This window comes from Chiloscyllium plagiosum, unplaced genomic scaffold (assembly GCF_037043375.1).
Source record: "Chiloscyllium plagiosum isolate Xiang-an unplaced genomic scaffold, Cpla_swu_hap1 HiC_scaffold_13, whole genome shotgun sequence".
Classification (NCBI taxonomy): domain Eukaryota; kingdom Metazoa; phylum Chordata; class Chondrichthyes; order Orectolobiformes; family Hemiscylliidae; genus Chiloscyllium; species Chiloscyllium plagiosum.
Genome location: NW_028270151.1, coordinates 22,341,836 through 22,365,577, shown reverse-complemented (window position 1 = coordinate 22,365,577; position 23,742 = coordinate 22,341,836). Strand labels below are relative to the sequence as shown.

At 51.0% G+C, this 23,742-nt stretch overlaps 1 protein-coding gene across 1 annotated transcript in view; it reads left to right on the top strand.

The window, feature by feature from the left end:
- LOC122556138 (segment polarity protein dishevelled homolog DVL-3) overlaps positions 1-23,742 on the top strand; it is a 147,959-nt gene that overhangs the window by 7,645 nt on the left and 116,572 nt on the right. The gene's annotated exons all lie outside the window — the stretch shown is intronic.

Here is a 23,742-nt window from a genome sequence, read left to right as displayed (position 1 = left end):
TGTGGGCAGCATTATAGAGATGCCAATCTTTTTGAATTGGTTAGGGATCCTTTACTCTCTGAGGTGTTATCAATGATTGTATCAGTTAGCAATGATAAAGTATTATAACTTTGGCTGTAAAATGATTCTTGTTTGGTTATGAGTTTCTTTGAACTAATGGTCACTTCACCCTAATGTTAAGTTAGTGATTAGTGACTGACTTGGTGTTTGTTATATGTCCTGCAAAAAGCCAGTCAATGTTTTTTGTGTTGAGCGTGATGGTGTCGTGGTGATTACATTGCAGTTCCAAGAACAGAGAGAGGCTGGTCCATCAGGAGGCTCATTTTCAATCAGAGTGAATTGTGAATCATAGATTTGAACATGAGAGTAATGCTTCTGTGATCCATGTTTGTTGTTATAGTCATAGTCATAAAGTTATAGAGAGATATAGTATGGAAACAAACTTCTTGATCCAACTTGTCCAAGCTGACCAGATATTCTAAACTGAATGAGTCTCATTTGTCAGCATTTGGCCCATATGCCTCCAAACCCTTCCCTATTCATGTACCCATCCAGAAGGCTTTTAAATGTTGTACTTGTATCCGCCTCCACTACTTCCTCTGGCAGCTTGCTCCATACTTGCACCACCCTCTAAAAAGGTTGCCCTTCACGACCCTTTTAAATCCTTTCCTCTCACCTTAAGCCTTTGCTGTTTAGTTTTGGACTTCCCTACCCTGGGAAAAAGACCTTGGTTTTCAACCTATCCATGCCCCTCATGATTTTATAAGCCTCTGTAAGGTCGCCCCTCAGCCTCCAAAGATGCAGGGAAACTAGCCCCATACTATTCAGCCTCTCCATATAGCTTAAACCCTCCAATTCTGGCAGCACCCTTGTAACTCTTTTTCTGAACCCTTCCAAGTTTGACAATGTCTTTCCTATAACAGGGAGACCAGAATGCGGAGTGGTATTCTAAAAGTAGCCTAACCAATGTCTTGTACAGCTGCAATATGACCTCCCAATCTCTACACTCAATGCACTGACCAATGAAGGCAAGCATACCAAATGCTTTCTTCACCACCCAGTCTACCTGCGACTCCAATACACTGCGTTTAATACTCCTGGGCAACATAGCTGATGAACTGAGTGCATTAGGCTGACACGTTGTATCATATTTTCAAGTTCTGAAGTGGGGGTGTTTGATTATATTGGATGGAATGTTGATTGTTATGGGGCACAAGTAGGAGAGTGTGAGTAGACAGAGCAGGGCATTAAAAGTCCTGATGAAGGGCTTTTGCCCGAAATGTCAATTTTCCTGCTCCTCAGATGCTGCCTGACCTGCTGTGTTTTTCCAGCACCACTCTGATCTAAACTATTGAAAGTTATGTATAGTGAGTAGAATAAGACAATAGAAAATGTATTGGTTATGTGGGGAATGGAAGGGTGAGGGATAATTCCAGGTGGTATATTAAAGGTCATAAGAAAGGTATGGAGAGTGAGCAGGGAGGGATATTAAACTGGGAAGGATATTAAAATCTATGGGGAATTAGTAAGGGAGTTTTGGGGTTGGTGGTGTGGTGGAGTGAAGGTTGGATATCAGCTTCTGAGAAGTGAGCGGAGCAGAGAGATTTGCCTGAATAAAATATTGAAGGATTTGGAAAGCAAGCAAGAAACAGGGATAAGACTGGGTAGAATGTTAACAGAGACTATAGGGAGTAACAGAATGACTGGGTGAGGTGTTAGACTATAAGGACTGCAGTGGTGAGATTAATGCCAGCATAGACTTGTTTGTTTGCTGAAATATTTTGTGATTCTAATAAACATTTGACAATAGTCCCATGACTGGCACAAGAGAGTCAAAACCCAATTGTCATGGTGCAGACCTATCCTTGCCCTGAGTGATAAAATCCTATTGTACACAGGAAGCACTCGCTTTCCTATTTGAGGTTTGTTTAGTTTTGTAATTGCTCCTTTCCTCTGGTTTCAGGTCTGCATTTCTCTATAATTGATTTTAACATCTGGTTAGTGACAGGATGGGACCCATCCTGTTCTCAGTGCAGGTTTGCTCCATTTCGGATCAGGAAGCAGAGATACTGTAGATTGGTTTCTAGTTTCTGTCAACTAATCAGATTTAATTTGGTATATCAATCATTGACTTCAAAACCAACACAGAATTTGTGATAAAAGTTTTAATCTTTTTAACATTTTAAAAACTGTATTCTTTCATAGAATATGGGCATCACTGGCAATGTCAGCATTTGTTGCCCATTCCTGAATGACCTTGACTGGAATGGCTTGTTGGGCCATTTCAGAGGGAAGTTAAGAGTCATCCATATCCTGCTGTAGTTCTGGAGTCACATGTAGGTCAAACATGTTAAGGATGTCAGTTTTCCTTTCCTAAGGGTCATTAGTCAATCAGACGGGCTGTTACAGAAATTGTTGCCAGTATCATGTCACCCTCACAAGCACTAGCTTTATATTCCATATTTTACTCATTAAATTTAAACTCCACCAGCTGCTGTGCTGGGATTTGAACCCACATCTTCAGAGATTTAACCTGGGCCTCTGGATTGCTAGCTGAAAAATGTGTTGCTGGAATAGTGCAGCAGGCCAGGCAGCATTCAAGGAGCAGGAGAATCGACGTTTCAGGCATAAGCCCTTCTTCAGGAATCTCTGGACTGCTAGTCCAGTGACATCACAACTGTCTTCCTCAACATCAACAAAATGATGCAAAAGTGGAAATCTGAAATTCAAAGTGAACTGCCCAAACACTGAATGGATCAGGCAGCATGTGCAGAAGAAGAAACAGTGTATGTTCCTTTATCAACCAGAAATTCTCTCTTCCTGCAAATTTTAACCACCCCCTGTTGTGTATAAGTCACATTGTCCATATTATACTCTACCAGGAGTAGAGCCGGAGGGTGGACTTGATGGACTTGACTCCTGTCTGCAAGGGATTTGTCTGGGTGCTCCAGTTTCCTCCCACTGTGTAGGTTGGCTGAATTGGCCATGATAAATTGTCTGTAGTGTGCAGGGATGTGTAGACTAAGTGGGTTAGCCATGGTAAATGTGGGGTTATAGGATTAGAGGAGAGCGGGTCTGGATTTGGGTAGGATGCTCTTTGGGAGGATTGGGATGGACTCGCTGCGTTGATCGGCCTCTTTTCACACAGTAGGGGTATCTATGATTCTATGATATTAATACAGTTTAAAATCAGTAGTAGCAGTTTTGAGACAGAAACAGGTTTCAACAAAGTCCTATAGAAAGAAGCAGATTCAATCTCAACTAGAGTATTATGTCCACTTCTGGCCATCGCATTGTAGAAGATGTCAAGGCTTTAGAGAGGATGCAGAAAAGATTTATGAGGAACAAATGTGAACCTTTAGTTACATGGACTGCACAGTTTGGAGTTGTTTTCCTTGGAGAAGACATTTGAGAGCATATTTGTTCGTACGGTTGAAATCATGAGGGTTTTGGACAGAGTAGATAGAGCACAAGTGTTCTTGTGAAATGGTTGAGAACCAGAGTTACCCAAAGTAAAATGACTATCTAAAGACCCAAAGGTGACACAAGATAACTACTCACTGTGTACAAAATCGTTAAGGTCTGGAGTGCACTGTCTGAGAGCATGATGGATAAAGATTCAATCATGCCTTTGGAAAAATGTTAAGATTTGAAGAGAGAGAATTTGCAGGTTTCTGGTAAAGACCCCTCCCACCCCAGATATGTTCTTCCACCTTCTTCCATTGGGCAGAAGACATAAAAGTTTGAACACCTGTATGAACAGATTCAAGAACAGTGGACCTCTATTAAGTCTGATTTCTCTCTCTCTCTCTGCATCTTCTCTGCGGCTGTAACGCTATATTCCGCAGTCTGTTCTGCTACCCTGATGCACTTTGTATGATACGATTTGCCTATAAAGCACACAAAACGACACTTCCCTCTATCTTGGTAGGTGTGGCAACAATAAATTAATCAATCAATCAATAATTGGGCCAAATTAGCTGCTTCTGTGTTTTAACCATTCTGTGATTCCATTCTATTATTTTCTCCCTGTTATGAAATACTAAAATGATTGACAGAACAAAGATTAGCAGATCTGTTGAGCCTATCCTATTCAGCCTTGTTGCAGCTGACAACAGCAGCAACTTGCAGTTGGAAAGCATCTTTAACAACATTTTTTTAAAAAGCTCAAGGTGCTCCATGGGAAAGGGTAAAGAATAGGTGGTGACAGAGTTGTTCAAAGAAATTGATTTTAGTGGAATCTTGATGGAGTAGAAGGAGGTGGAGAAGTTTAGGAAGGCTTGGGGCTCAAGGAGCTAAAAGCACAGCAACTAATTGTGAAATGCTTAAAAAAGGAGTGCCTAAAAGGCCAGAATTGGACTCCTGTAAGTAGGCCTGTAGGGCTGCAGGGAGTTGCAGCGATAGAGTCAACGCCATAGAGGAAATTGAAGACAAGGATGGGAATATACAATTTGAACCAGACCCCTGGGCCATTGTTTTGAATGAGTCCATGGGTGGAAGCTGAAAGGCTAATACCATTACTCCCCTACACATCATATGTACCTGAATGAGTTCAGTTCTGTTTTTAATATTTGAGGTGAATTTCCACTAATTGCACCTGTAACCTCATCCTTGAAGGACTTAGGTGTATATATTGCCTTTCATCACCTTTTACAATCAATGACATACTTTGGAAATATATCCACTGTTGTAATGTGGAAAACCTGGCAGCAAAGTTGCACACAGTAAGATCCTACAAACAACAATATGACAGTGACCAGGTAATCTCAGTTTAGTGCTGATTGTTATTTGCTCAGCACAACAGGGAGAAATATTGCCATGCTACACCTCTTAAAATATTGCCTCTGGGATCTTCACATCGACCTCTGAGGGCATATTGGCATTCAATTTAACATCTAATCTGTAACACAGCAGTCCAGAGCTCCCTCAGTACTGGGCAGTCTCAGTAGTGGGACTTGAACCCACAACCTCCTGACTCATAGGCAAGCATGTTAATTACTGAGGCACAGCTTATGCCAAGTGTTAGACAGCTCAGAGTGCTTTGTTAACCACAATGGTGCTGTGCATTGTGGACCCAAGGTCTCTGCTTATTTTAGTTGCATGTTACAGTCTGTGACAACAGTTCCAACTAACACACATCCTCACACTGAGCTGCAGTGTAATTGAGAGTTGAGCAGGGAGGACAAGGCAGGAGGGAAAAAGTGAGGGAGGGAAAGTGAAATGAGGAAATGATGGAGTGCTGGATGAGACAGGAGAATGGGGGCTGTCTTCATATGTACTGCTCTGTATTAGTTGTACTGAACTGTGGCTCTGTGAATTTTTGACTCACCAACAATGACACCATGTGGAAATCTAATGACAACACCTTTGTTCCTGGGCGATGTTTCCAATTTTTACTATTCTTTTGTTTTAATTTACATCAAATGCTCATCTCGATGTGTTTTTACCTGACTTTTTAATGCTTTTAACACTTGTGCTGTATCTCCTCTGTTTCTCTTTGTTTCTGCTACGGTCTTTCTGTGCCTTTTACTGTTAATGTCTCTTACTGTGGTTGCCTCAAATTCAGTCTCTTGTTCCTGTCTGTTTTGTCTTTGAAACTATTTTTTGTTTCTTTTCCTCTCCGAGTTCTTTAGCCTCTGTCTCTCAGTCTAGTCACTTTCTCACTGTTTTTTTGTCTGTGGCACTATCTCTTACCTTGTTCGCTATATTGATACCTCCCTCCTTTAATCTTATCCATATCTCAGTGTTTGCCTTGTGACTTAAGAACGTTTTATTTACATGCCACAGATCAACATTAGATCTAGAAAAACCCAAAGACTTCAGATATTACCCAAAGGTGCTGATATGCCTGTGCAGTAGAGATTCTATTAATGCGCAAGGAGCAAGCTGTCCAGTGAACTGTTGCACTCCCTGCATGTGAACAATAGACAGGCAGATGGACAGATGTAGCAGACCCATTCTTTACATGCATGACTTACGTGTACTCAATGGAAAGTGGCAATTTCTAGACATTACTAGTTTCATTCAGGGACAATGCTTTGCAGATATTTGAATAATGTGTCTTGGGGAGTGGGGTGACATTTTCAAAATGTGTCCATTGAATAGTGAAAAACATCAGCAAGCGAATTCTACATTCTGTACTTTGAAGTTTGTATAATGCAGCGAACATTTCAAATTGCAAACATCAGGATACTGGTGGGAACAGGTCTCTTGTCACTGTATCACACTGGGGTGCAGTACCAGTGGGGACAGGTCTGTTACTATGTAACATTGGGATATGGTACTGCTGAGGACAGGTCTGTCACTGTATAACATGCATACGATACTAATGAGTTTAGATCCATCATTGCCTGACATTGGGGTACAGTACTGTTGGGTTTAGCCTTCACTGTATAACGATGAAGTACACAACTGATGGGAACAGCTCCGTCACTGTGTACACTAACACAGTACTGTTGAGGATATGTTTTTCTCTGTTTAACACAGTGTACAGTACTGGTGAGACAGATCTATTGTCACTGTATATTGTTGGGTTACAGTATTGGTGGGAACAGGCCTATCATTGTATAACATTAGGGTGTAGCCCTGATGGGGACAGGCTTTTTAAAGTTCCTTCATGGGATATGGGTGTCGCTGGCTGTTCCAGCATTTATTGCCCATCCATAATAGCCCCTTGGGAAGGTGGTGGTGTCCTCGAATCTCTATCACGTGGCACGGGTAACAAACCAGAGACAACAACTCTGTTCGTTCTAACTCTGAGCTTCCAACCTAGCTCCCTTTTATTGGTAGAGGAATTGAGTTCCGGAGTCCTGAGGTCATGTTGCAGTTGTAGAGGACTCTGGTGCGGCCGCATCTGGAGTATTGTGTGCAGTTTTGGTCGCCATACTATAGGAAGGATGTGGAGGCATTGGAACGGGTGCAGAGGAGGTTTACCAGGATGTTGCCTGGTATGGAAGGAAAATCGTATGAGGAAAGACTGAGGCACTTGGGGCTGTTTTCACTAGAGAAAAGAAGGTTTAGGGGTGACTTGATTGAGGTGTACAAGATGATTAGGGGGTTAGATAGGGTCGACAGTATGAACCTTTTCCCGCGTATTGAGTCGGGTATTACAAGGGGGCATAGCTTTAAATTAAGGGGGGGTAGATATAGGACTGATGTTAGGGGTAGGTTCTTCACTCAGCGAGTCGTTAGTTCATGGAATGCCCTGCCAGTAACAGTGGTGGACTCTCCCTCTTTATGGGCATTTAAGAGGGCATTGGATAGGTATATGGAGGATAGTGGGTTAGTGTAGTTTAGGTGGGCTTGGATCGGTGCAACATCGAGGGCCCAAGGGCCTGTACTGCGCTGTATTCTTCTATGTTCTATGTTCTATTGTTGTATACAGAACACACCTGCATAATTTTCTCCATTGTCAGGTAGATGTCAGTGATGTATCTTTACTGGAACAACTTGGCTAGAGATGCCACTTGTTCTGGAACACACATCTTTGAGATAATTGCTGGAATATTGTCAGGGCCAATAGTCTTTGCATTATTCAGTGCCTCCAGTCGTTTGCTGATACCAAGTGGAATGAAACAAATTGACTGAAGACCAGTATCTGTGATGTTGGAGACCTCTGGAGGAGGCTGAGATGGTTCATCGACTCAGCACTTCTGGCTGAAGATTATTTCAAATGCTTCAGCTTTTTCTTTTGCACTGATGTGCTAGGCTGTCCATCGTTAAGAATGGGGATATTTGTGGAGCTGCCTCCCTTGGAGCCGCCTCTCTGCATTATTCATGACTGGATGTGTAGGACTAGGCAAAGCTCAGACCTTATCCATTAGTTGTGGTGTTGTTCAGTCTGTCTATCACTTGTTGTTTGTGCTGTTTCTTGCAAATAGTCCTGTTTTCCGGTAGTTCTGTCACTGTATAACACAGGTACAGTGCTGGTGGAGACAGGCCTGTCAAACAGTATTGTCAGCGCTTGGCGAGTTGTAATCTTTCCTCCCGTCTCATTGTACCTATCCACTGAGTAAGCTCCCAACCCCAAGATTGTTAAATTATTGAACCGAGAATGTTACAGCATAGTACAGGCCCTTCGGCCCTCAATGTTGTGCCGACTTGTGAAATTAATCTGATGCCCATCTAACCTGCACCATTCCGTTATTATCCATATGTATGTCCAAAGCCCATTTAAATGGCCTTAACGTCAGCGAGTCTACTACTGTTGCAGGCAGGGCGTTCCACGCCCCTACTACTCTCTGAGTAAAGAAACTACCCCCTAATATCTATCCTAAATCTATCACCCCTTAATTTAAAGCTATGTCCCCTCGTGTTAGCCTTCACCATCTGAGGAAAAAGGCTCTCACTGTCCACCCTATCTAACCCTCTGATTATCTTATATGCCTCGATTAAGACACTGCTCAACCTTCTCTAATGAAAACAGCCTCCGTTCCCTCAGCCTTTCCTCGTAAGACCTTCCCTCCATACCAGGCAACATCCGTAAATCTCTTCTGAACCCTTTCCAAAACTTCCACCTCCTTCCTATAATGCAGTGACCAGAACTGCATGCAATACTCCAGGTGCAGCCTTACCAGTGCCTTGTACAGCTGAAGCATGACCTCGTGGCTCCGAAACTCAATCCCCCTACCAATAAACGCCAACATGCCATATCCCTTTTTAACAGCCCGTATCAACCTGGGTGGCAATTTTCAGGGATTTATGCACCTGGACACCGAGATCTCTGTTCATTTACACTGCCAAGCGTTTTACCATTAGTTCAGTACTCTGCGTTCCTGTTACTCTTTCCGGAGTGAACTACCTCACACTTTTCCGTAATAAACTCCATTTGCCACTTCTCTGCCCAGTCTGTATCTTATCTGTGCCCCTCTGTACCCCACAACATCATTTGGCACAACCACAACTCTTCCCACCTTAGTGTCTACCTCAGAATTACCAACCCATCCTTTTATGCCCACATTCAGATAATTTATAAAAATGACAAACAAGAGTGGCCCCAAAACAGATCCTTGGGGCACATCATTGGTCACTGAGCTCCAGGATGAACATTTCCCATCAACCACCACTCTCTGTCTTCTTTCAACTAGCCAATTTCTGATCCAAACCGCTTGAATCACCTTCAATCCCTAAACTCCTTATTTTGTGCAATAGCCTACCATGTGGAACCTTATCAAATGCCTTACTGAAGTCCATATACACTACATCAACCGCTTTACCTTCATCCACCTGTTTTGTCACCTTCTCAAAGAACTCAATAAGGTTAGTGAGACACGACCCACCCTTCGCAAAACCGTGTCGACTATCCCTAATCAAATTATTCCTTCCCAGATGATTATAAATCCTATCTCCAACACCTTACCCACAACTGAAGTAAGGCTCACTGACCTATAATTACCAGGGTTGTCCCAGCTCCTCTTCTTAAACGATGGAACAAAATTTGCTATCTTCCAGTATTCTGGCACTGCTCCTGTCAACAACGATGACATAAAGATCGAAGCCAAAGGCTCTGCACTCTCCTCCCTGGCTTCCCAGAGAATCCGAGGATAAATTCCGTTCGGCCCATGGGTCTTATCTGTTTTCAGATCTTCCAAAATTGCTAAAATCTCCTCTTTATCAACCTCAATCCCATCTAATCTTGTAACCTGCATCTCCATACTCTCACTAATATTGCCCTTTTCCAATGTGAATACTGACCAAAAATATTCATTAAATGCTTCCCCTATGTCCTCAGATTTCATACACAACCCTCCACTACTATCTTTGATTGGCCCTAGCATCTTAGAAGGCAAAGCAATGGTAGCACTGACTATTCACAGAAACCAAAGCCCGAATCCACATCAATCTGTAGAAGTGCATTAGTCCTAAGCCTGTGGTATTTTTGTCACCATTTCATACATTTAAACAGTCACTGACTCCAACATGGATGCAGAGTGGCAGCAGGTTGTACCATCTTCAAGATGCACTGCAGCAAAAATTATGACTCTTCAGTCATCACCTTCCAAACACATCATCTCTACACCCTGGAGACCCAAGGGCTACAGATGCATGGCATCACCATCTACAGATTCTGTGGCAAACTACACGCCATCCTGACTGGAACTATACCACTTTTATTTTCATTGTTATTAGGTCAAAATCCTTGAACTTCCTTGCCCAAGAGTACTGTGGCTGCAAATATGTACCATATGGTCCACAGTGTTTCAAAGAAGCTGCTCACCACTATCTTCTCGAGGACTTTTGGGGATGAGGAATAAATGCTGGAATGGCCAGCAATGCTTACATTTCATGAACCAATAATTACCAGAAAGGTTAATTGGCCATAAATGTGTTTTGGATACTCTGACATTCTGAACAATGTTATACCAATGCACGTCTTCTTTTAAAATCAGAAAATGTGTCAATCCCCAGGAGGTCAGGCAGCAAATGAGCCAGTGTCATTACTTAGGTCTGTGACCTTTCATCAGGATGTGGAGGTGCCAGTGTTGGACTGGGGTGGACAAAGTTAAAAATCACACAACACCTGGTTATAGTCCAACAGGTTTATTTGGGAGTAATTGCCTTCTGAGCGCTGCTCCTATAATAGGTAGTTGTGGAGCAGGATCATCAGACACAGAATTTATGGCATTCTGTGTCTGATGATCCTGCCCCTTTAGTTACCTGATGAAGGAGCAGCACTTCGAAAGCTAGTGCTTCCAAATAAACCTGTTGGACTATAACTGGGTGTTGTGTGATTTTTAACTTTGTCCACTCCTTTCATCAGAACAGTTTTTTATTTTATAAATTATCAATTAATAAATGAAAATGTGTCAGTCTTAAAAAGATCCAATGTCCTGTAGTGTAGACAGTAACTTAAGCAGAAACAATCTAGATTCCTATTTTCCAGTACTTGTTGAAATAAAAAAAATTTCAGAAATTCAGAAAACCCCAGGTCCATTGATTATCTGGAGAGGAATGGGAAGCGGATGAGTTTGTGGTTTGGCTGTTTTGTTAAGGCAGTGGTCTAGTGATGATGACACTGGTTTGATAATCCAGCACCCACTGGATGTATGGGTGTCAATTCCCAGTGCAGGAAAATGGTGCAGTTTAAAATCAATGAAACAAACCATGGAAAGAAAAAAAGCTAGTTTAATTGTGAGCATGTAACCACTGTCATAAAAACCCATCGGGTAGACTAATGCCTTTTAAGGAAGAAGATCTGCTGTCCTTCTTTGGTCTGGTCTACATATAACTATGGACCTACAACCGTGTGGTTGACTCCTTACTGCTGTCTGGATAATCAGGGACAGGCAATCATTACTGGCCTAGCCCCAGGGACTTCCTCATCCTGAGAACAAATTTAAAAAAGACTTTTTAGATCTAGTTGAAGCAATTGGACAAGCACTTGACTAGCTGTGTCTAGGGCTAACAAAATGTTATCAAGGAAAGCCTTTCATTGGAACATTTCCCACTACTCCACCCCCACCCCCCCAAACCCGCCCCCCACCCATCCCCCATCTCCTGTTGGACAGCTGCTGTGTGGCACAGTTCACCCTGGAGAGAGACATAGGCTTTTAAAATGCAGTCAGCCTGGAGTAGGTGTGGCGAGTGAGTTTAGTTTTGCTCTAAGGCTGTCCATTGATACACTTGACGAAACCGTAATGATTTAACTGACTTCTCGTGATGCCAGATGGTCTACGTGCATTACCGATCAAAGCTGTCCCTGTACTCATTAAGCACAGTGACCAAGAACAGTTTTGTTCATCTGTTCATCAGCAGGACATCATCTCTATACAGGATGGCCCTTGACCTGTGAATATCGAAGAGCAGTAAAACTAGAATCAGGGCCTAGTCATACAGCCCCTTAAGCCAGTTCCATTCCCCCTTTTTTTAAACTCAACCTTTTGATTTAACACCTTTACACCAAATCCACTTTCTCACCCAATCTTCATAGCCCTCGTTTGCCTTAGAATACAAAAGCCCATAGACCTTTGTTTCAATTATACTTGGTGTCTGAGTATCTATAGCCTTCTAGGGTAGGGACTTCCAGATGTACACAACCCTATGATGAAACCTTAGTCTTTAATGGCTAACTTCATAGTGACCCAGAGGTCTTGACTCTCTAGCCTGGAGAAAAAGACCTTTTATTGTCTACTCTATCAAACTCTCTAAGAGTTGTACGTATTTCAATAAGATTAACAAGATGCGGTTGCATCATCTAGGATTCTAAAGGGGCTTGAAAGTGTAAGTGCTGAGAGAGTGTTTCCCCTCATGGGAGAGTCTAGGACCTGAGGGCATAGTCACGGCATAAAGGGGTGTTAATTTAAGACTGAGTTGAAGAGAAATTTCTACTTTCAGAGGGTTGAGAGTCTTTGGAACTCCTTGCTACACAAAGCTGTGAGGGCAGACTCCTTGTATTTATTTAAGGTTGAGATAGACAAATTCTTGATCAATAGGGAATCAAGGGTTACAGAAAAGTGCAGAAAGTGGATATGAGGAATATCGGATTGGCAATAATCCTATTGAATGGCGGAGCAGGCTTGAAGAACTGAACTAAATGCTCCTGTTCCTATTTCTTATTGTCTTGTCAAACTGCTAGACTCCAGAGAATACAGGTCGATTGTATGCAGCGCGTGGAAGAGGCTATCAGCATGGTATGTTTGAGGTGACAAGCCCCTCAGTTTGTATTGCAAGTGTATGGAGTATAAAAGTGAGGACATATTGCTTAACAGAGCATTGGCAAGACAGCATCTAGTTTACTGTGAGAAGGTTGTCATCTCCTTATCTGAGGAATGTCTTTGGCAGCAGTTTGGCAAAAGGTTCATTTGGCTTATTTCTGGGTGGCAGGGAGAGGAGTATGGGTGAAAATGGAAGACAGGGTGCAGGATCTGGGTGAGAGTGGGAGATGGGGTGAGGGGTCTGGGTGAGATTGGGAGCCATGGTGAGGGGTCTGGGTAAGAATGGGAGGCAGGGTGAGGGGTCTGGGTGAGAATGGGAGATGGGGTGAGGGGTCTGGGTGAGAATGGGAGATGGGGTGAGGGGTCTGGGTGAGAATGGGAGATGGGGTGAGGGGTCAGGGTGAGAATGGGAGATGGGGTGAGGGGTCTGGGTGAGAATGGGAGATGGGGTGAGGGGTCTGGGTGAGAATGGGAGGCGGGGTGAGGGGTCTGGGTGAGAATGGGAGGTGGCTTGAGGGGTCTGGGTGAGAATGGGAGACGGTGAGAAGTCTGGGTGAGAATGGGAGGCAGGGTGAGGGGTCTGGGTGAGAATGGGAGGCAGGGTGAGGGGTCTGGGTGAAAATGGAAGGCAAGGTGAGGGGTCTGGGTGAGAATGGGAGGTGGGTTGAGGGGTCTGGGTGAGAATGGGAGCCAGGGTGAGGGGTCTGGGTGAGAATGGGAGTCGGGGTGAGGGGTCTGGGTGAGAATGGGAGGCAGGGGGAGGCATCTGGGTGAGAATGGGAGGTGGGGTGAGGGGTCTGGGTGAGAATGGGAGATGGGGTGAGGGGTCTGGGTGAGAATGGGAGGTGGCTTGAGGGGTCTGGGTGAGAATGGGAGACAGGGTGAGGGGTCTGGGTGAGAATGGGAGGCGGGGTGGGGTGTCTGGGTGAGAATGGGAAGTGGGATGAGGGGTCTGGGTGAGAATGAGAGGCAGGGTGGGGGGTCTGGGTAAGAATGGGAGGTGGGGTGAGGGGTCTGGGTGAGAATGGGAGGCGGGTTCAGGGGTCTTGGTGAGAATGGGAGATGGGGTGAGGGGTCTGGGTGAGAATGGGAGATGGGGTGAGGGGTCTGGGTGAGAATGGGAGATGGGGTGAGGGGTCTGGGTGAGAATGGGAGGCAGGGTGAGGGATCTGGGTGAGAATGGGAGGTGGGGTGAGGGGTCTGGGTGAGAATGGGAGACAGGGTGAGGGGTCTGGGTGAGAATGGGAGGCGGCTTGAGAAGTCTGGGTGAGAATGGGAGACGGTGAGGGTCTGGGTGAGAATGGGAGGCGGGTTGAGGGGTCTAGGTGAGAATGGGAGATGGGGTGAGGGGTCTGGGTGAGAATGGAAGATGGGGTGAGGGTTCTGGGTGAGAATGGGAGATGGGGTGAGGGGTCTGGGTGAGAATGGGAGATGGGATGAGGGGTCTGGGTGAGAATGGGAGGCGGGGTGAGGAGTCTGGGTGAGAATGGGAGGTGGGGTGACGGGGCTGGGTGAGAATGGGAGCCAGGGTGAGGGGTCTGGGTGAGAATGGGAGATGGGGTGAGGGGTCTGGGTGAGAATGGGAGGTGGCTTCAGGGGTCTGGGTGAGAATGGGAGACGGTGAGAGGTCTGGGTGAGAATGGGAGGCAGGGTGAGGGGTCTGGGTGAGAATGGGAGGCAAGGTGAGGGGTCTGGGTGAGAATGGGAGGTGGGTTGAGGGGTCTGGGTGAGAATGGGAGCCAGGGTGAGGGGTCTGGGTGAGAATGGGAGTCGGGGTGAGGGGTCTGGGTGAGAATGGGAGGCAGGGGGAGGCATCTGGGTGAGAATGGGAGGTGGGGTGAGGGGTCTGGGTGAGAATGGGAGATGGGGTGAGGGGTCTGGGTGAGAATGGGAGGTGGCTTGAGGGGTCTGGGTGAGAATGGGAGACAAGGTGAGGGGTCTGGGTGAGAATGGGAGGCGGGGTGGGGTGTCTGGGTGAGAATGGGAAGTGGGATGAGGGGTCTGGGTGAGAATGAGAGGCAGGGTGGGGGGTCTGGGTAAGAATGGGAGGTGGGGTGAGGGGTCTGGGTGAGAATGGGAGGCGGGTTCAGGGGTCTTGGTGAGAATGGGAGATGGGGTGAGGGGTCTGGGTGAGAATGGGAGATGGGGTGAGGGGTCTGGGTGAGAATGGGAGATGGGGTGAGGGGTCTGGGTGAGAATGGGAGGCAGGGTGAGGGATCTGGGTGAGAATGGGAGGTGGGGTGAGGGGTCTGGGTGAGAATGGGAGACAGGGTGAGGGGTCTGGGTGAGAATGGGAGGCGGCTTGAGAAGTCTGGGTGAGAATGGGAGACGGTGAGGGTCTGGGTGAGAATGGGAGGCGGGTTGAGGGGTCTAGGTGAGAATGGGAGATGGGGTGAGGGGTCTGGGTGAGAATGGAAGATGGGGTGAGGGTTCTGGGTGAGAATGGGAGATGGGGTGAGGGGTCTGGGTGAGAATGGGAGATGGGATGAGGGGTCTGGGTGAGAATGGGAGGCGGGATGAGGGGTCTGGGTGAGAATGGGAGGCGGGGTGAGGAGTCTGGGTGAGAATGGGAGGTGGGGTGACGGGGCTGGGTGAGAATGGGAGCCAGGGTGAGGGGTCTGGGTGAGAATGGGAGATGGGGTGAGGGGTCTGGGTGAGAATGGGAGGTGGCTTCAGGGGTCTGGGTGAGAATGGGAGACGGTGAGAGGTCTGGGTGAGAATGGGAGGCAGGGTGAGGGGTCTGGGTGAGAATGGGAGGCAAGGTGAGGGGTCTGGGTGAGAATGGGAGGTGGGGTGACGGGTCTGGGTGAGAATGGGAGGTGGGTTGAGGGGTCTGGGTGAGAATGGGAGCCAGGGTGAGGGGTCTAGGTGAGAATAGGAGTCGGGGTGAGGGGTCTGGGTGAGAATGGGAGGCAGGGTGAGGGATCTGGGTGAGAATGGGAGGTGGGGTAAGGGGTCTGGGTGAGAATGGGAGATGGGGTGAGGGGTCTGGGTGAGAATGGGAGGTGGTTTGAGGGGTCTGGGTGGGAATGGGACACAGGGTGAGGGGTCTGGGTGAGAATGGGAGACAGGGTGAGGTGTCTGGGTGAGAATGGGAGGCGGGGTGGGGTGTCTGGGTGAGAATGGGAGGCGGGTTCAGGGATCTGGGTGAGAATGGGAGATGGGGTGAGGGGTCTGGGTAAGAATGGGAGGTGGGGTGACGGGTCTGGGTGAGAATGGGAGGCGGGTTCAGGGGTCTGGGTGAGAATGGGAGATGGGGTGAGGGGTCTGGGTGAGAATGGGAGGCAGGGTGAGGGATCCCGGTGAGAATAGGAGGTGGGTGAGGGGTCTGGGTGAGAATGGGAGATGGGGTGAGGGGTCTGGGTGAGAATGGGAGGTGGCTTGAGGGGTCAGGATGAGAATGGGAGACAGGGTGAGGGGTCTGGGTGAGAATGGGAGTCGGGGTGGGGTGTCTGGGTGAGAATGGGAGGTGGGATGAGGGGTCTGGGTGAGAATGGGAGGTGGCTTGAGAAGTCTGGGTGAGAATGGGAGACGGTGAGGGTCTGGGTGAGAATGGGAGGCGGGGTGAGGGGTCTAGGTGAGAATGGGAAATGGGGTGAGGGGTCTGGGTGAGAATGGGAGATGGGGTGAGGGGTCTGGGTGAGAATGGGAGATGGGGTGAGGGGTCTGGGTGAGAATGGGAGGTGGGGTGAGGGGTCTGGGTGAGAATGGAAGATGGGGTGAGGGGTCTGGGTGAGAATGGGAGATGGGGTGAGGGGTCTGGGTGAGAATGGGAGATGGGGTGAGGGGTCTGGGTGAGAATGGGAGGCGGGGTGAGGAGTCTGGGTGAGAATGGGAGGTGGCTTGAGGGATCTGGGTGAGAATGGGAGACGGTGAGAGGTCCGGGTGAGAATGGGAGGCAGGGTAAGGGGTCTGGGTGAGAATGGGAGGCAAGGTGAGGCGTCTGGGTGAGAATGGGAGGTGGGGTGACGGGTCTGGGTGAGAATGGGAGATGGGTTGAGGGGTCTGGGTGAGAATGGGAGCCAGGGTGAGGGGTCTGGGTGAGAATGGGAGTCGGGGTGAGGGGTCTGGGTGAGAATGGGAGGCAGGGTGAGGGATCTAGGTGAGAATGGGAGGTGGGGTGAGGGGTCTGGGTTAGAATGGGAGGTGGGGTGAGGGGTCTGGGTGAGAATGGGAGGCGGGTTCAGGGGTCTTGGTGAGAATGGGAGATGGGGTGAGGGGTCTGGGTGAGAATGGGAGATGGGGTGAGGGGTCTGGGTGAGAATGGGAGATGGGGTGAGGGGTCTGGGTGAGAATGGGAGGCAGGGTGAGGGATCTGGGTGAGAATGGGAGGTGGGGTGAGGGGTCTGGGTGAGAATGGGAGACAGGGTGAGGGGTCTGGGTGAGAATGGGAGGCGGCTTGAGAAGTCTGGGTGAGAATGGGAGACGGTGAGGGTCTGGGTGAGAATGGGAGGCGGGTTGAGGGGTCTAGGTGAGAATGGGAGATGGGGTGAGGGGTCTGGGTGAGAATGGAAGATGGGGTGAGGGTTCTGGGTGAGAATGGGAGATGGGGTGAGGGGTCTGGGTGAGAATGGGAGATGGGATGAGGGGTCTGGGTGAGAATGGGAGGCGGGGTGAGGAGTCTGGGTGAGAATGGGAGGTGGGGTGACGGGGCTGGGTGAGAATGGGAGCCAGGGTGAGGGGTCTGGGTGAGAATGGGAGATGGGGTGAGGGGTCTGGGTGAGAATGGGAGGTGGCTTCAGGGGTCTGGGTGAGAATGGGAGACGGTGAGAGGTCTGGGTGAGAATGGGAGGCAGGGTGAGGGGTCTGGGTGAGAATGGGAGGCAAGGTGAGGGGTCTGGGTGAGAATGGGAGGTGGGGTGACGGGTCTGGGTGAGAATGGGAGGTGGGTTGAGGGGTCTGGGTGAGAATGGGAGCCAGGGTGAGGGGTCTAGGTGAGAATAGGAGTCGGGGTGAGGGGTCTGGGTGAGAATGGGAGGCAGGGTGAGGGATCTGGGTGAGAATGGGAGGTGGGGTAAGGGGTCTGGGTGAGAATGGGAGATGGGGTGAGGGGTCTGGGTGAGAATGGGAGGTGGTTTGAGGGGTCTGGGTGGGAATGGGACACAGGGTGAGGGGTCTGGGTGAGAATGGGAGACAGGGTGAGGGGTCTGGGTGAGAATGGGAGGCGGGGTGGGGTGTCTGGGTGAGAATGGGAGGCGGGTTCAGGGATCTGGGTGAGAATGGGAGATGGGGTGAGGGGTCTGGGTAAGAATGGGAGGTGGGGTGACGGGTCTGGGTGAGAATGGGAGGCGGGTTCAGGGGTCTGGGTGAGAATGGGAGATGGGGTGAGGGGTCTGGGTGAGAATGGGAGGCAGGGTGAGGGATCCCGGTGAGAATAGGAGGTGGGTGAGGGGTCTGGGTGAGAATGGGAGATGGGGTGAGGGGTCTGGGTGAGAATGGGAGGTGGCTTGAGGGGTCAGGATGAGAATGGGAGACAGGGTGAGGGGTCTGGGTGAGAATGGGAGTCGGGGTGGGGTGTCTGGGTGAGAATGGGAGGTGGGATGAGGGGTCTGGGTGAGAATGGGAGGTGGCTTGAGAAGTCTGGGTGAGAATGGGAGACGGTGAGGGTCTGGGTGAGAATGGGAGGCGGGGTGAGGGGTCTAGGTGAGAATGGGAAATGGGGTGAGGGGTCTGGGTGAGAATGGGAGATGGGGTGAGGGGTCTGGGTGAGAATGGGAGATGGGGTGAGGGGTCTGGGTGAGAATGGGAGGTGGGGTGAGGGGTCTGGGTGAGAATGGAAGATGGGGTGAGGGGTCTGGGTGAGAATGGGAGATGGGGTGAGGGGTCTGGGTGAGAATGGGAGATGGGGTGAGGGGTCTGGGTGAGAATGGGAGGCGGGGTGAGGAGTCTGGGTGAGAATGGGAGGTGGCTTGAGGGATCTGGGTGAGAATGGGAGACGGTGAGAGGTCCGGGTGAGAATGGGAGGCAGGGTAAGGGGTCTGGGTGAGAATGGGAGGCAAGGTGAGGCGTCTGGGTGAGAATGGGAGGTGGGGTGACGGGTCTGGGTGAGAATGGGAGATGGGTTGAGGGGTCTGGGTGAGAATGGGAGCCAGGGTGAGGGGTCTGGGTGAGAATGGGAGTCGGGGTGAGGGGTCTGGGTGAGAATGGGAGGCAGGGTGAGGGATCTAGGTGAGAATGGGAGGTGGGGTGAGGGGTCTGGGTGAGAATGGGAGATGGGGTGAGGGGTCTAGGTGAGAATGGGAAATGGGGTGAGGGGTCTGGGTGAGAATGGGAGATGGGGTGAGGGGTCTGGGTGAGAATGGGAGATGGGGTGAGGAGTCTGGGTGAGAATGGGAGGTGGGGTGACGGGGCTGGGTGAGAATGGGAGCCAGGGTGAGGGGTCTGGGTGAGAATGGGAGATGGGGTGAGGGGTCTGGGTGAGAATGGGAGGTGGCTTCAGGGGTCTGGGTGAGAATGGGAGACGGTGAGAGGTCTGGGTGAGAATGGGAGGCAGGGTGAGGGGTCTGGGTGAGAATGGGAGGCAAGGTGAGGGGTCTGGGTGAGAATGGGAGGTGGGGTGACGGGTCTGGGTGAGAATGGGAGGTGGGTTGAGGGGTCTGGGTGAGAATGGGAGCCAGGGTGAGGGGTCTAGGTGAGAATAGGAGTCGGGGTGAGGGGTCTGGGTGAGAATGGGAGGCAGGGTGAGGGATCTGGGTGAGAATGGGAGGTGGGGTAAGGGGTCTGGGTGAGAATGGGAGATGGGGTGAGGGGTCTGGGTGAGAATGGGAGGTGGTTTGAGGGGTCTGGGTGGGAATGGGAGACAGGGTGAGGGGTCTGGGTGAGAATGGGAGACAGGGTGAGGGGTCTGGGTGAGAATGGGAGGCGGGGTGGGGTGTCTGGGTGAGAATGGGAGGCGGGTTCAGGGATCTGGGTGAGAATGGGAGATGGGGTGAGGGGTCTGGGTAAGAATGGGAGGTGGGGTGACGGGTCTGGGTGAGAATGGGAGGCTGGTTCAGGGGTCTGGGTGAGAATGGGAGATGGGGTGAGGGGTCTGGGTGAGAATGGGAGGCAGGGTGAGGGATCCCGGTGAGAATAGGAGGTGGGTGAGGGGTCTGGGTGAGAATGGGAGATGGGGTGAGGGGTCTGGGTGAGAATGGGAGGTGGCTTGAGGGGTCAGGATGAGAATGGGAGACAGGATGAGGGGTCTGGGTGAGAATGGGAGTCGGGGTGGGGTGTCTGGGTGAGAATGGGAGGTGGGATGAGGGGTCTGGGTGAGAATGGGAGGTGGCTTGAGAAGTCTGGGTGAGAATGGGAGACGGTGAGGGTCTGGGTGAGAATGGGAGGCGGGGTGAGGGGTCTAGGTGAGAATGGGAAATGGGGTGAGGGGTCTGGGTGAGAATGGGAGATGGGGTGAGGGGTCTGGGTGAGAATGGGAGATGGGGTGAGGGGTCTGGGTGAGAATGGGAGATGGGGTGAGGGGTCTGGGTGAGAATGGAAGATGGGGTGAGGGGTCTGGGTGAGAATGGGAGATGGGGTGAGGGGTCTGGGTGAGAATGGGAGATGGGGTGAGGGGTCTGGGTGAGAATGGGAGGCGGGGTGAGGAGTCTGGGTGAGAATGGGAGGTGGCTTGAGGGATCTGGGTGAGAATGGGAGACGGTGAGAGGTCCGGGTGAGAATGGGAGGCAGGGTAAGGGGTCTGGGTGAGAATGGGAGGCAAGGTGAGGCGTCTGGGTGAGAATGGGAGGTGGGGTGACTGGTCTGGGTGAGAATGGGAGGTGGGTTGAGGGGTCTGGGTGAGAATGGGAGCCAGGGTGAGGGGTCTGGGTGAGAATGGGAGTCGGGTTGAGGGGTCTGGGTGAGAATGGGAGGCAGGGTGAGGGATCTGGGTGAGAATGGGAGGTGGGGTGAGGGGTCTGGGTGAGAATGGGAGATGGGGTGAGGGGTCTGGGTGAGAATGGGAGATGGGGTGAGGGGTCTGGGTGAGAATGGGAGGCGGGGTGGGGTGTCTGGGTGAGAATGGGAAGTGGGATGAGGGGTCTGGGTGAGAATGAGAGGCAGGGTGGGGTGTCTGGGTAAGAATGGGAGGTGGGGTGAGGGGTCTGGGTGAGAATGGGAGGTGGGGTGAGGGGTCTGAGTGAGAATGGGATGCAGGGTGAGGGGTCTGGGTGAGAATGGGAGGTGGGTTGAGGTGTCTGGGTGAGAATGGGAGATGGGGTGAGGGCTGAAACTTTATTGCTGGAACAGCACAGCAGGTCAGGCAGCATCTAGGGAACAGAAGATTCGACGTTTCGGGCACATGCCCTTCTTCAGGAATGAGCAGAGAGTGTTCAGCAGGAGAAGATAAAAGGTAGGGAGGAGGGACTTGGAGGAGGGGCATTGGAAATGTGATAGGTGGAAAGAGGTCAAGGTGAGGGTGATAGGTCGGAGTAGGGTGGAGGCGGAGAGGTCAAGAAGAAGACTGCAGGTCAGGAAGGCGGTGCCGGGCTAGAGGGATTTGGCTGAGACAAGGTGGGGGGAGGGGGGATGAAGAAACTGGTGAAGTCCAAGTTCATCCCCTGTGGTTGGAGGGTTCCCAGTCGGAAGATAAGACGCTCCTCCTCCGACCGTCGCGTTGTTGTGGTTTGGCGGTGGATGAGTCCAATGACCTGCATATCCTCGGTGGAGTGGGAGGGGGAGTTGAAATGCTGTGCTACAGGGTGATTGGGTTGGTTCGTCCGGGTGGCCCAGAGGTGCTCTCTGAATCGCTCCGCAAGTAGGCGGCCTGTCTCCCCAATATAGAGGAGGCCACACCGGCTGCAGCGGATGCAGTAGATAATGTGGGTGGAGGTGCAGGTGAATCTGTGGCGGATATGGAAGTTTCCTTTGGGGCCTTGGAGAGAAGTGAGGGGGGAGGTGTGGGCGCAAGTGTTGCACCTCCTGCGGTTGCAAGGGAAGGTGCCGGGAGTGGAGGTTGGGTTGGTGGGGGGTATGGATCTGACAAGGGAGTCGCGGAGGGAGTGGTCTCTACGGAAAGCTGATAGAGGAGGGGAGGGAAATATATCCTTGGTGGTGGGGTCCGTTTGGAGGTGGCGGAAGTGACGGCGGATGATGCGCTGTACATGGAGATTGGTGGGGTGGTAGGTGAGGACCAGTGGGGTTCTGTCCTGGTGGCGGTTGGAGGGGCGGGGCTCAAGGGCGGAGGAGCGGGAAGTGGAGGAGATGCAGTGGAGGGCATCGTCGATCACGTCGGGGGGGAAATTGCGGTCCTTGAAGAAGGAGGCCGTCTGTGTTGTGCGTATTTTGAACTGGTCCTCCTGGGAGCAGATGTGGCGGAGACGAAGGAATTGGGAGAATGGGATGGCGTTTTTACAGGGGGCGGGGTGGGAGGAGGTGTAATCCAGGTAGCTGTGGGAGTCGGTCGGTTTGTAGTAGATGTCCGTGTTGATTCGGGCGTCTGAGATAGAAACAGAAAGGTCTAGGAAGGGGAGGGAGGAATCCGAGACTGTCCAGGTGAATTTGAGGTCGGGGTGGAAGGTGTTAGTGTAGTGGATGAACTGTTCAACCTCCTCGTGGGAGCACGAGGTAGCGCCGATACAGTCATCAATGTAGCGGAGGAAAAGATGGGGGGTGGGGCCAGTGTAGTTGCGGAAGATGGATTGTTCCACATACCCTATGAAGAGGCAGGCATAGCTGGGGCCCATGCAGGTAGGGGTCTGGGAGAGAATGGGAGGCGGCTTGAGGGGTCTGGGTGAGAATGGGACGCGGGGTGAGGGGTCTGGGTGAGAATGGGAGGCGGGGTGAGGGGTCTGGGTGAGAATGGGAGATGGGGGGAGGGGTCTGGGTGAGAATCGGAGGTGGCTTGAGGGGTCTGTGTGTGAATGGGAGATGGGGTGAGGGGTCTGGGTGAGAATGGGAGGTAGGGTGAGGGGTCTGGGTGAGAATGGGAGGTGGGGTGACGGGTCTGGGTGAGAATGGGAGGTGGGTTGAGGGGTCTGGGTGAGAATGGAAGCCAGGGTGAGAGGTCTGGGTGAGAATGGGAGTCGGGGTGAGGGGTCTGGGTGAGAATGGGAGGCAGGGTGAGGGGTCTGGGTGAGAATGGGAGGCAAGGTGAGGGGTCTGGGTGAGAATGGGAGGTGGGGTGACGGGTCTGGGTGAGAATGGGAGGCGGGTTCAGGGGTCTGGGTGAGAATGGGAGATGGGGTGAGGGGTCTGGGTGAGAATGGAAGGTGGGTTGAGGGGTCTGGTTGAGAATGGGAGATGGGGTGAGGGGTCTGGGAGAGAATGGGAGGCGGCTTGAGGGGTCTGGGTGAGAATGGGAGCCGGGGTGAGGGGTCTAGGTGAGAATGGGAGATGGGGTGAGGGGTCTGGGTGAGAATGGGAGGCAAGGTGAGGGGTCTAGGTGAGAATGGGAGACGGTGAGAGGTCTGGGTGAGAATTGGAAGCAAGGTGAGGGGTAAGGGTGAGAATGGGAGGTGGGGTGAGGGGTCTGGGTGAGAATGGGAGGTGGGGTGAGGGATCTCGGTGAGAGTGGGAGGTGGGGATGAGGGATCTGGGTGAGAATGGGAGGTGGGCTGAGGGGTCTGGGTGAGAATGGGAGATGGGGTGAGGGGTCTGGGTGAGAATGGGAGGTGGGGTGAGGGGTCTGGGTGAGAATGGGAGGTGGCTTGAGGGGTCTGGGTGAGAATGGGAGACGGTGAGAGGTTTGGGTGAGAATGGGAGGCAGGGTGAGGGGTCTGGGTGAGAATGGGAGGCAAGGTGAGGGGTCTGGGTGAGAATGGGAGGCGGGTTCAGGGGTCTGGGTGAGAATGGGAGGTGGGGTGAGGGGTCTGGGTGAGAATGGGAGTCGGGGTGAGGGGTCTGGGTGAGAATGGGAGGCAGGGTGAGGGATCTGGGTGAGAATGGGAGGTGGGGTGAGGGGTCTGGGTGAGAATGGGAGATGGGGTGAGGTGTCTGGGTGAGAATGGGAGGTGGCTTGAGGGGTCTGGGTGAGAATGGGAGACAGGGTGAGGGGTCTGGGTGAGAATGGGAGGCGGGGTGGGGTGTCTGGGTGAGAATGGGAGGTGGGATGAGGGGTCTGGGTGAGAATGGGAGGTGGATTGAGAAGTCTGGGTGAGAATGGGAGACGGTGAGG